Consider the following 13804-nt stretch of genomic DNA (forward strand, 5'->3'; position numbering starts at 1 on the left):
TGTCAAATAAAATTTAAAAAGAAAAGAAAAAGAAAGTAAGCTGTTTATTTTCTTATTGAGTTTTAAGAGTTCTGTGAATGTCTAGGATAACAGCCCTTTATCAGATTTTTTTTTTAGGTATTTATTTATTTATTTAGAGAGCACCGGCAGGAGGAGGGGCAGAGGGAGAGAAATCCTCAAGCAGACTTCATGTTGAGCAGGGAGCCCAACGTGGGGCTCGATTCCACACCACTGAGCTCAAGACCTGAGCCGAAATCCAGAGTCCATCGTTCCACTGACTAAGCCACCCAGGTGCCCCTATCAGATATGCCACTTTTCTATCGGCGCACGGGAGAAGAATGAGGCATAAACAAGTCAGCCGTGAGAGGGAGGGAGCAGGGGCACAGCTGGAAGGACTGTCATCCCAACAACTCCTCAGTCCCGTATTTATTAGATACATATTAGATACAGGATGGCAACAAAGAGGAAGAAAAGGTTATGCAGTAGCCATAGGTCTAGTAGGTAGTATATTTTTCTGTCCCTCAGAAAAATATATTGCTCAAAATACTATTTTAACTAATGAGGAGTTGTACTGCTCACGATGGCGAATCTTACTCCACGATATTTCTGATTCGTTGTAGGCACAGGGAGTAATACAGAAGGAAGAGACATTCCAATCACATAAAAGGTGGAGCGTAGTTTTATGTTTTGAAGGTCTTCTCCTATATATGTCACGGCTGATTCTAAATCAGCAATTCTTTCATTCTTTTGTACAAATTGCGTGATTTGTACAGCTTGATGCAAGGCCATTCCTGCAGTTGTAGCTGTAACAGTAATGACTGTAATTCCTAAAATAGCTGCTACAAGCAGTCCAAGAAGCCTTTTTGTTCTACGGACCCAGTCCTTCAGAACTGTTAAAAGTACAGACTTATCTGGAGAGCTTTCCCAAACACTGTGGTTGTTTTACTGGTAACCAAATGCCTATTCTTCTTCTAGCTTTGAGAAAGACAGAATTGTCTGTATAAACGTTCTCATCCACGCAGGTGAAAATTTTACATTTGTGACAGTGTATTTCTCTTTTGTTATGATCAATAGTCATTTTTCCGGTAACAAAATGTTCTAATATACTCTTACCCATTCTTCCCTCATCAGGGAAAAGGTGAATGCAAAATGACTGGACTGATAAATGTTAAGAGCTGTTCCAGACTCTTAGGTGATTTAAAGCAGTGGTGACTTTCCATAAATTCTTTTGTCTTTTATGATAATCAGCAAAAGGAGATGGTGCAGAAAGTCCTAGCCCATGCCAAATCAGAGGTGCACTTCCCCAAATAGAGGTTCGTGGCAAGGCATGGTGATCAGAAACTTGCCATTTTAAGTTCCGATGAGAGGAGCAAGGTCTCCCAGTGCAATTGTTGACTGCCATGCCTTTAGGGGACCAGTCCCATACAACTCAGTAGAATCATTAATGAGGACACTGCGGTGAGAAGCTCAACAATCCTCCCAAAAGGGACGAATTCCCTTATCGGACCATATTTGTGTCAATTTGCATTTGCCGATATTCATTGGCGTGGAATCCTTTAGTAGAAAATAAATGTAACTGAACTTTTAATTAGACTATTATTTTTTTAAGATTTTATTTATTTATTTGACAGAGAGAGAGATCACAGGTAGGCAGAGAGGCAGGCAGGGAGAGAGTCAGGGTGGGGGGGGAGCAGGCTCCCTGCTGAGCAGAAAGCCTGATGTGGGGCTTGATCCCAGGATCCCGAGATCACGACCTGAGCTGGAGGTAGAGGCCTTAACCTACTGAGCCACCCAGGCGCCCCTAATTAGACTATTATTAATAGGAGAGGCCACCAACCATCTCTGATCATCAGGGATAACACAACTGGAATGACTACCAATACAATTGGTCTATTTTGATATACTAAGGTAAGATTAATGTTTGTGCCCTCCTCTTGGGGCAAAAATGGCAATCTAGGATCCAATATTCCTGGTACCCATATTGATGCATTCAAATAAATTGGTATTATATCTTCTACCCACTCTACTGGGCAGAGAAGGGGAGGATTAGGTATACATGCCCAATAAGTAAAGTTATCTATTTGAGCATAACATCCAGGAAAACTTACAGTTACTGTGATGAGTGTCATCATAGTTACGGTCATGCTGTTAGGGGTGAATGGACGCTGTTCATTTTCCAGAACTACTTCTGCTTTCTTGGTCAGTTTCTTTATCTGACCCAATGTTGGAATCCTTACTCGGTCCATCCCAGGTATTTTTTTTTTTTAAGATTTATTTATTTATTTATTTGACAGAGAGAGAGAGATCACAAGTAGGCAGAGAGGCAGAGAGAGAGAGAGGAAGGGAAGCAGGCTCCCTGCTGAGCAGAGAGCCCGATGTGGGACTCTATCCCAGGACCCTGAGATCATGACCTGAGCCAAAGGCAGCAGCTTAACCCACTGAGACCCCCAGGCGCCCCCATCCCAAGTATTGATTTGACTGCTCTGTAATGTAAATCTCTCTTCAAGATGATCAGTGGGACTGGTTTTTATCTTAAATTTTTTCCTCTTCTTGCTTATGACGAACCTTTATGGAATGAGAGGGCACCCATACAGGTTCGATGGCTTCTTTGGGTAATACATATATGTATCCTTAACCCCAGGTAAATTACCTGGGAACCATTGATCAGAAGTAACATTTTCCCACCGGACCGGGGGATATACATTGTCTTGTTTTTGTTTACCAAAATGTCTTTCTACTGCTGCAGTGTTTTTACCACCACAATTCAAAAAATTTAAGAGTAAATAAAAGTTGGCTAGTATTTGAGAGGGACCTTGTATGCCCTTTTTTTTGTAGTGTAAGGGCCTACCTAGCCAGAGCGAGCCATTTTGTTGTTTATGCAGTAAACTTAGATTGAACCTGCCCCTTCCCCCCAAGAGAAAAGCGCTTAGAAACAGAACTGGTGAAATATGACTGACCAGCCCCTGATAACGGAGCCCACATACAAGGACGTGTCCTGCCAGGTGGAAACATCCAATCAGTGAAAGCGCACGTATTACCTCCCTACCCGCCAAGGATGAGCCAGGCCAGGTGGAAACATCGAATCAAGGGAAAGCGCAGCAAGGAGTGTGAGCCCCGCCTATCAGGTGCCAGACAAAGGTGCCAATTCCAGCCAAGGTCATAGGCTGAATTAAATGACTATCATGGGGTAAATTGTAATTCAATTGGCCACCTGTGTGTGGCCAGGCTCAACCACATAGCCTTTGCTCTATAAAAGTTAGTCTGTGAGACTGGGAGGGGTCGCCTCTTTGCAAGAGACAGCCCTGGCCGGTCAGTTTGATTCTCGATGCTTGGCGCAAAATAAAACCCTGCTTAACTTTTGCTTTGTATCGGTCTCGTCCTTTTCTCTATGGACCCTTTCAGTAGAGCTGTCATTTTAAGATTTGGTTAGCCCTGGGCACCTGGGTGGCTCAGTGGGTTAAGCCGCTGCCTTCAGCTCAGGTCATGATCTCAGGGTCCTGGGATCGAGTCCCGCACTGGGCTCTCTGCTCAGCAGGGAGCCTGCTTCCTCCTCTCTCTGCCTACTTGTGATCTCTCTCCGTCAAACAGATAAATAAAATCTTAAAAAAAAAAAAAAAGATTTGGTTAGCCCACTCTACAATTCCTTGTCCTTGAGGATTATATGGGATGCCGGTGGAATGTTTAATATTCCATAAATTAAAGGACTGTAGCTTACTTGAAATATAAGCAGGTGCATTATCATTTTTATAGCTTTGGGAATTCCCAAGACCGTGAAGGTGGAATGGAGATGCCTAGTAACATGCGCAGCAGTTCCTCCTGTTTGGACTGTAGTCCATATAAAGCAAGACTGTGTATCTACAGTGACATGAATGAAAGGTTGTTTCCCAAATGAAGGATGTGAGTGATGCCCATCTGCCGCATCTCATCCGCAGTTATGCCTCGTGGGTTGAGGCCCGCTGGCTGTGCAGGCAGACTGATGGTAGCACAAAAAGGGCAGGAATGGACAACAGAATTTGTTTGTTCCTTAGTGATAGGGAATTTGTGTCCAAGTCCTTTTTGGTTTCTATGCATGAGAGTGAAAATCGGATGCTTCCTGAAAAGCTGAGAAAACGAGAGAATCAGGTATTTCATTACCTTTAGTCAAGGGCCCAGGATGGCCAGTGTGACTTCAGCTGTGCGTAGCATAGAAAGGGGCAGAACGCTGATGAATGAAAGACTGTTAATGATGAAATGAGTGGAGGGAGACATTTGATGTAAAATAGTAGTTTCAATACGTTGTAAAACGTACACTGTATATAAAGAATCAGATAACAAGTTAAATGCAGAAGAAACATCTTGAAACAATGTAATAAAAACCACCACTAATTCTGATTTCTGTGCTGAGACACCAGTAGTAGGTATGACTTTTGAGGTAGGACCACAAAAACAAGCTCTGCCTTTTACAGAGCCATCGGAAAAATAGGTAGGGGTGTCTGTGATTGGATTTTTAGAGGTAATTTTAGGAAACATGAAAGCAGTGCACTTTAGAAAGGAAATAATGAGTAAAGATAGGTAAAGCCACTAAGGGCAATTTGCCAATGTAAATTATTCTGGAATGCTGTTTCAATTTGTATTTTATTTAAAGGCATAACAGTTACTTTTGGATCATATCCCTGTATTTGACAAGTTCTTTTTCTTCCCAATTGAATAATGCTACCAATATGGTCTATGTATGTAGTGAGTCTTTTAACCATATTATTTGGAAGAAAAATCCATTCTATGATTAATTCTCCCTGCACAATTAGGTCCAGTGGGTGTAAGCGGGGTATGACGAATAAGATCACCTAAGGGTGGGCGCCTGGGTGACTCAGTGGGTTAAGCCGCTGCCTTCGGCTCAGGTCATGGTCCCAGGGTCCTGGGATCGAGTCACGTATCCAGCTCTCTGCTCAGCAGGGAGCCTGCTTCCCTCTCTCTCTCTCTGCCTGCCTCTCTGTCTACTTGTGATCTCTGTCTGTCAAATAAACAAATAAAATCTTTGGGAAAAAAAAAAAGATCACCTAAGGGTATTTTATGTTGAACTCTATCTATCTGCATTAACTGAATCTCATTTTCAACAAATCGTAATTCCTTTAAGGCCTCTCTTGAAAGGGTTCTAGGGCTGTTTAAATTAGGATCTTCCTTCGAAGAGGCAAATAAATAGGTGCTGTAAAGCATAAGTGGGAATTCCAATTTTAGGTCTTAATTATTTGATATCATAATCTTACCTCTATGAATCTGAACTTTTTGCGGTTTAATAGAGGTCCTGTCCATAATGAACCCCAAATATGAGAAAGGTGTGGTAGTTAGTATTTTTTCTGGAGCTATAATTAGTTTGTACTTTTCAAATTGCAACAGAAGCATATTAAATCTGTCCTGTAATTGTATATTATCTGAGGCTGCACATAATGTATCATCCATATAATGGGTAAGATAAATTTGTGGAAATTGATCTCTAACTGGCTGGATAACTTTTGCCACATGTTCTTGACAGATAGTAGTGCTATTTAACATTCCTTGTGGTAAAACTTTCCATTGATATCGTTTGGCTGGTTCTTTTAAATTTACACTGGAAATAGTGAAAGCAAAATGGGGACAATCCCTTAACAAGTGGTATAGTATATGGGGCGCCCGGGGGGCTCAGTGGGTTAAAGCCTCTGCCTTTGGCTCGGGTCATGATCCCAGGGTGTTGGGATCGAGCCCCACATCGGGCTCTCTGCTCAGCAGGGAGCCTGCTTCTCCCTCTCTCTGTCTGCCTGCCTCTCTGCCTACTTGTGATCTGTTTGTCAGATAAATAAATAAAATCTTAAAAAAAAAAACAAGTGGTATAGTATAAAAGCAATCCGTAAATCTATGATAATTACTGTCCATTCATGGAACTAAATTAGGTGAAGGCATTCCGGCTTGCAGACACCCCATAGGTTGGATAATAGAGTTTATCACACATAGGTCTGTTGTAAGGCTCCACTTTCCCGATTTTTTTTATAGTAACAAGGACAGGCAAATTCCAAGGTCTGTGAGAGTCTTCCGATATGCCCTTTTTTTAGCTGCTCCTCAACTAGGACTTGTAAAGCAAGTAGTTTTTGTGTTAAGGTCCAAAAAAAATTAGTGGGAATTTTAGTGTGAAGCTCGGCAGGCATTAAGAGACAATCTCTGGAGGGTCGCCTGGGTGGCTCAGTGGGTTAAGCCGATGCCTTCGGCTCAGGTCATGATCTCAGAGTCCTGGGATCGAGTCCCGCATCGGGCTCTCTGCTCAGCGGGGAGCCTGCTTCCTCCTCTCCCTCTGCCTGCCTCTCTGCCTGCTTGTGATCTCTCTCTGTCAAATAAATAAATAAAATATTTTTTAAAAAAAGAGAGAGAGACAATCTCTGGGAATAGGGATATCTAATCCCACACTACCAGGCATAGCGTGTAATAAATTTAAAATGGTACATCTGTTGGAAAGCTGAGTGCTATGGGAGAATTGGCCCCCTTGTTTTTCGGGGCTGAGGGCTTGCTGAGAAAGGAGTTTCCCTGATGGGGGATCCATTCCCCTTGTGGAATTTGGAATGACACTGCTTTGCCCCATGTTTTACATGCCCCATGTTTACATTTAGGACAGAGACCTGGTGGCTTATGTCTTGCATTTTGTGGAGGGCATTTTCCTTTTCACCTACATTGAGCCTTAGTATGCCCTGTCTGCCCACAGTTGAAACATTTTCCTTTAAATTTTTCTGTGGTCAGAGCAGCCATTGCTTGAGCTAGCAAATTGGCTTTATAGGTCTCTGTCCCCACTCCTTGACATAGCTTAATACAGTCCTTATGTTCCCTTGCCTTTAAAGGGTGCTATCAATTTTTTACAATCAGCACTGGCGTTTTCATATGCCAACAGCTGAAGAACAGTATCAGCAGCCTCGAGGTTATTTACCTGTCTTTTAATAGCTTCTTGTAATCTCACAATAAAATCACTATAGGGTTCTTCAGGACCCTGTACCACCTTCTGAAAAGAAAAGCAAGTCTCTCCCTGGGATTCTATTGTCTCCCAGGCTCTCAAACAACGCTGGAGCTGCTCAATAGCTCGATCACTCACTTGTACGTCATCTTGCAGGGCCCATGACCTAACGCCCATGAGCTGCTCCAGGGAAATAGGAACATTATTAGCTGTGTTATGGGCAGCTGCTGTTTCTGCATAATCTTGCCACCACGTTTTATTTTTTATTTATTTTTTAAAAGATTTTTATTTATTTATTTGACAGAGAGATCACAAGTAGGCTGAGAGGCAGGCAGAGAGAGAGAGGGGAAGGGAAGCAGGCTCCCTGCCAAGCAGAAAGCCAGATGCGGGGCTCGATCCCAGGACCCTGGGACATGACCTGAGCCAAAGGCAGAAGCTTAACCCACTGAGCCACCCAGGCACCCCGTCACCATGTTTTAAACTGCAAAAATTCACTTGATGATAAGACTTTTTTTGCTAGTAATAACCAACCAACTGGAGTAAGTCGATTGCCTTCTGCGATGCCTTTAAGGATCCCCATTGTATATGGGGAATTAACTCCATAGTTCTGTACCACCTGCTTTAATTCCTTCAATAATTTGAAGGGAAATGGCTCAGGCCTGGCCTCAGAGATATTGTTAGGGTTGTTGGGACGCTACCCTGGAGCGACATGTTCCCTAACAGGAACCAGGACATCAAAGTGTAAAGGCATCTAGGTCTCCTGCTGGTTTTGCTTTCATGAGCCCTTTTTGAATTGCTGACATGAATTTTTCATTCTTATCATTAAGTGGTGCTTTCTAATAGGACTGCAGTGCCAGTTGTGATGGTGCCACTTGCTGGGCACAATGGCAATTGTTCCCTCCTTTTATTCTATTATTGGAGAAGGAGGAAGAGGAAATTCCTCCCTTACGTATTCCTTCACAGAAACTTTAGTTTTTTCTCTGGGGTGGCAAGTTTAGGTTCCTCGATTTTAGTTTTCTCCTGAACACTCCTTATCGCTCGTCGAATCAGGGGTTTGTAAAGGTTCCAGAACAGAGCGAATAAGGGTCCAAGTAGATTATATAGTAATTGGAATCGGTTTTCCTTTAGCATGCAAAAATTTAACTCATGACCAGGTCGGTAGGTCTAAAGTCCCTAATGTAGGGAACCAGGAGCAAAGTTCTTTAATTACCTTTAAAAGCTCCAGAAGTTTAGCCTCGCTGACTTTTGCTCCTCCTGCCTTTAGGAGCCTTCTCAGCAAACATACACAAAAGTGATGATCTGTGCTCTCTAGGTTACCCACACCATGAGCTAAGTACCCACAACTCACCAGCGGGGAAAAGGCACGGCTGTGCAGAAGTCACATTGGGGCTTCTTCTGTTTTGTTTTTTGTCCCTATTGGGACGCCACGTGCCACTTTCCGATCTGTGCACGGGAGAAGAATGAGGCACAAACAAGTCAGCTGTGAGAGGGAGGCATCAGGGGCTGACAGCTGGGAGGACTGTCACCTCGAACAACTCCTCAGTCCTGTATTATCAGATACAGGATGGCAACAAAGGAGAAGAACAGAAGGTTATACAACAGCCATAGGTCTAGTAGGTAAACGAGGAGGAATGTGAGTCCTGCATTGGTCACAGGACTTAGAGGTAAACAAGGAAAACAAGGAGAGTAAGGTGTGTGGGGTCCGGCCGCGGGAGTTTGCAGTTGAGGAGCACGCTTAAAGGGATTACCTTAATGGGAGGCTTTCTCCGAGGCAGAGGAGACAGCAGAAAAAGGGAAGCTCTCAAGAGAGCCAAGCAGCCCGGGTGTTCCCAGCTGCTCAGCTTCAAGGACATGTATCATCCCCTCCACCCGAGGCCAGTTGCTAGTAGGATTTTCTCAAGGTCATCTTGAAGTGTGCCTGCGTGACCAGTACAACTCCTCATTAGTTCAAGTTGTATTTCGAGCAATGTATTATTCTGAGGGACGGTTACACAGATATTGTTAGGTCCCCCACTAATGGGTCTGTGATTAAAGGAGTGAGACTGATACAAAGCGAAGGTCAAACAAAGCTTTATTTCACGCCAAGCATCAAGAATCAAACTGACCAGCCAGAGCCGCTCCTCTTACTGTAGAGAGGGCGACTTCGCTCTGCTTCACAGACTAGCTTTTAAGGGCAAAGGCTGTGCAGTTGGGCCTGGTCACGCACAGGTGGCCAATGAAATTGTAACAGAGAAAGCTGCACAGTCATGTTAGGTCATACATAAGTGACCAATTGAACTACAATTTACCCTAGTAGATATTTGAATTAGCCTATCACCTTGGTCAGAATTGGTGCCCAAAAGACTCCCAAAGGGTAGGGCCCAAACTCCTTGGTAACTAGGGAGACAGTATGCAACCCCCCATTGATCAGATGTCTCCACCTGGCCTGACCCACCCTTGTATTTGGGCTTTGTTACCTGGGACTTGTGGGGAGCCATGCAGCAAGAGCTGGGAGTCACGTAGATGGATATGCCTGAGGAGGAAGGGCTGTGAATGTTTAACCCAAAGAAAAATGGGTGCGCTCATGGACGACGCACGTTCAATGCCTGGAGTCACAAGGAGGGTATATGATTAACCTGCAGTTTTGGGAAAGGCACAAGATCTGTAGAACAATAGAAACCTATGGAGTCACATAGGTGCTCACGAGCATCTCACATGCTCATGGATAAGGTCACTAGTAGTCCTTCTGATTGGTGTTTAGGTGTATCGCGTGATATGGTGATTGGGCATTTGTAACTACTGATACTATAATAAGGGGCTTAATTTGAGGAGCGGGGTTCCCGAATCAAGATATGTAGAAGACTGACAATAAAGAAGTTTGCCACTCAACCTCGTCTGCGGGTCGTTCTTGCGGGCCGAGAGCGACAGGGACAGGTTTCTGGGACTTGTTTTTAATTAAGTCCCCTGGGGGAAGGGGAGCAGGGACAGTTTAAGGGTTAAACAACAAGGTTATTGTTTAACCTGGATGGAAGTGCTCTGGCTAAAGTAGGTCCTTACAATAAGTCTTCTGCAAATATTTTCTCCCAGTCTGTCATTGTTCTTTTTTTGTTTTGTTTTCATTTTGTTTTATTTTCATTCTTTTGACAGTGTCTTTCACAGAGCAGAAGTTTTAGTTTTAAGGCCGTCCACCTTCTTTCTTCCGTGGATCACCCCTTTGTTGTGGTTATCTAAAAAGGCATCACCCAACCCATGGTCTGCTGCCTAGATATTCTCCTGGTGTTCACCATTTTTTATTGGGTTGTCTTCTTATTTTTGAGGTGAGGACATTCTTCATACGTTTTAGATGTCAGTACTTTGTCAGATATTTGTGATGCCAATATCTTCTTGAAGTCTCTAACATGCCTGTTTTATATTCTTAGTAGTATCTTTTTTTTTTAAGATTTTATTTATTTATTTGACAGAGAGAGAGAGATCATAGGTAGGGAGAGAGGCAGGCAGGGAGAGAGGAGGGGAAGCAGGCTCCCTGCTTAGCAGAGAGCCCGATGCGGGCTCCATCCCAGAACCCTGAGATCATGTCTGTAGACCCAGGCACCCTTAGTAATGTCTTTTTAAGAGCAGATAAGTCCAGTTTATCAATTTTATCTTGTATGATGAATGCTGCTTGTGTCCTAAGACATCTCTGTCTCTCTCAACATTGCAAAGATTTTCTTCTAAATATTTGATCATTTTGGGGCTCCTGGGTGGCTCAGTGGGTTAAAGCCTCTGTCTTCGGCTCAGGTCATGGTCTCAGGGTCCTGGGATCGAGTCCCGTATCGGGCTCTCTCCTCAGCAGGTACCCTGCTTCCTCCTCTCACTATCTGCCTGCCTCTCTGCCTACTTGTGATCTGTCTGTCAAATAAACAAACAAAAATATTTCAAATAAATAAATAATTGATCATTTTAACTTTTACATGTATGTTGATGATTGATTTTGAGTTGATTTTTGTGTATGGTTTGATGTAATTTTGTGATGGTGATCTCAGCCACCTGCCCAGCCCTGGAGATCCTGAAGGGACAGGTCAGATTTGGGTGACCAACACCCGCTGCATGGAGGGCTTGGGGACACCAGTAAGTCTTTCTCTTCTCAAATGACTTTTCAAGTCTTGTGGCTTGAAATCTCCTGGTTTGGGTTAAGGCTGTCCCATCTAAGTATGAATTGCCCGGTGAGGCTCCACCGGGCAGGGAGCAGAGAGAAGGCTGCATAGAATGGGAGGGGGGGTGGATTACCATGGAGGAATTGTGGGAGGGTGTCCATCTCAGAGCCTTGTTTCCTCTAGTCAGGGAGAGGTTGGGCCTAGGTCCCTGAGGAAACATGGATGACACTGAGAGAGGAGAAACTCTTTGCCCCACTGGCTCCCTTTTGGGTCCCTTGCTGGAATGACATCCTGATTTTGAGCTGATTAGGAAGAAGTATAGGACAATGCAGGCCCTTTGCTGGCATGGAAACAAGGAACAATCTGGGCAGGGTTTGAAATGCCAATTGAGTATTATCCCCACCTTAAAAGACCACCAGAGACGTGAGTCAAAGCCAAGCAGCAAGGGTCGTTTATTGCAGGTTCGAACCTGGACCTCTGCGCCGCTCGTTGCCCATAACGCCGAGAGGTCTGGAGCTTGGTTGGTGCAGGATTTTTATAGACAGGTACAAACAAGTTTCGGGTAGGGCTGAGCTGATTGGTTGACAGTTTGAACAGGTATACCTGGCGTCAGTGGATTGGGTCAGGGGGACCCGCGTACACAAGCAGGGGTCCGCGCGAAAGCAGACAAAGGGTCCGCGTGTGAGCAGACAAAGGATCCGCGCGAAAGCTGACAAAGCAATCTTACAGAAGCAGAACTGGCCGGTTAGCCCGCGCGTGCGCGAAAAAGCAAGTGTTCGTACAGAAGCGAAACCAGCTGGTTAGAAATGCACTTCTAGCTGGGGGGGTGTTTTTGGTCTCTCAGGTTGTAGCAAGGATGCCTCTGGCCTGAAATCTCCTCTGTGTCCCCAGGGAGCTCCTAGGTGACCCACAGGCCTGGGCCTTTCTCCCTGAGAGCCCACACTACCACCTCCCTGACTGCAGGGACACCGAGGCCTGCCTGGTGTGTGAATCCCTGCCTGGGGCCCCCAGACCACTCCTGATGGAAGATCCCACCATCCGGCCCCTTCAAATCCTTGTCTGTCAGTCCCCATGATGAGGGAGTAGGAGGCTGGCTGAGAACGGAGCAGGGGCTGGCGCCTTGCACCCCCTCTCCACCCACTCCCCTTGGTAATATGTGTGACATTTCACAGGCACCCCTGACTGCCCTAAAAGAAGAACACATGGTTATCTTGCAGAGATCACAGTCCTGCAAGGCAGGAGTCTCTCTTGGTTTACAAATGTCCTTGAGATTTACAACAAAGAAGTTACCTTATCAATAGCCCAATTTCCAAAGATACATAACTCAGTTCCTCAAGCTCTAACGTCACCCTCCCCTCCATAAAAAACCGAAGGAGATGGAGGTAGAAGGAAAAGTAAATAAAGTTAAATTTCTTCTAAACCTAAATCTCACTAACAAGGATGTTTGATAGCAGGAATGTAACATTCCACCAGGAGACTCCCAATTGTCTTTATGTTAGTGCCTCATTAGAGGGAAAGTGGCCTTGGCTTGATAGTAACCAGGCCTTCAATATCCTATCTTTACCCCAATAGCCCTTCTGAACAACCCTTTGTCCTCACCTACCCAACTCCTGTGTATATAACCAGCCACTCCTCACATGCCCGGCGCAGCAGCATCTCCGTCTGCCCACGGGTCCTGTCCCCATGCTCTAATAAACCACCTTTTTGCACCAAAGACGTCTAAAGAATTCTTTCTTAGCCATCGGCTCCGAACCTCACCCTATTGAACCTCACCTAGGTTCAAGAACTTCATCACCCACAGCCCCCCGAAATAGTCTCCCTCATGGCCAAAGGCCCTGCAGCTCTGACTCATGTGCCCAGAACCCAGATACAGTGTGGCTTCTCCCCTCCTGCAGAGTACCAGGAGAGCTCCCTCTCCCGGCCTACACCCTTCCCTTCCTTGCTTGCTAGTTACCTGGATTCTGTGCATCAGCTTGCCAGGGAGAGGTTGGGCAGAGAACCTGGCTACCGGGTCTCATGCACTGCTTGTAAGGGTCAGGAAGGCATGGCTTCCAAAGGGCTGCAGCTGTCAGGGGGCCTGGGTGGCTCAGTGGGTTCTGCTTTCAGCTCAGGTCATGATCCCAGGGACCTCGGATTGGGTTCCCTGCTGGGTGGGAAGCCTGCTTCTCTCTCTCCCACTCCCCCTGCTTGTGTTCTCTCTCTTGTAGTGTCTCTATCAAGTAAAATCTTAAAAGAAGAAGAAGAAGAAGGGGAACAAGAAGGAAGAGGAGGAGGAGGAGGAGGAGGAGGAGGAGAAGAAAGTCAGTCTCACAGCCACAGCATCAACAGCACTGTCCGGAGCCAACATCTGTGGAGGCTTTTCTGCCCTATTGAGACTGTTCTCAGTGCTTCGCAAGAACTGGCTCCTCTATCCCCAGCAAAGGCCCCAAGAAATAAGTCCTTTTTGGTAAAGACTGTGTATGTATGTATTTGAGAGCAAAAGAGAGCACAAGCAGGGAGAGGGAGCATCGAGGGAGAAATGAGGAAGAAGAAGTGAGGGGGAGGGAGAAGCAGACTCCCCGCTGAGCAGGGAGCCCAATGTGGGGGATCTATCCCAGGACCCTGGGACCTAAGCTGAAGGCAGACGCTTAACTCACTGAACTGCCCAGGCGCCCTAGAAATATCTTCAGAGGCTGCTTGGGAGGGAGCCCACAGTGTGGCCCTTCCCCACAGAGCCTGCAGGAGGTCAGTCGCAGGCCACGGTTCT

This window comes from Mustela erminea, chromosome 13 (assembly GCF_009829155.1).
Source record: "Mustela erminea isolate mMusErm1 chromosome 13, mMusErm1.Pri, whole genome shotgun sequence".
Lineage (NCBI taxonomy): Eukaryota > Metazoa > Chordata > Mammalia > Carnivora > Mustelidae > Mustela > Mustela erminea.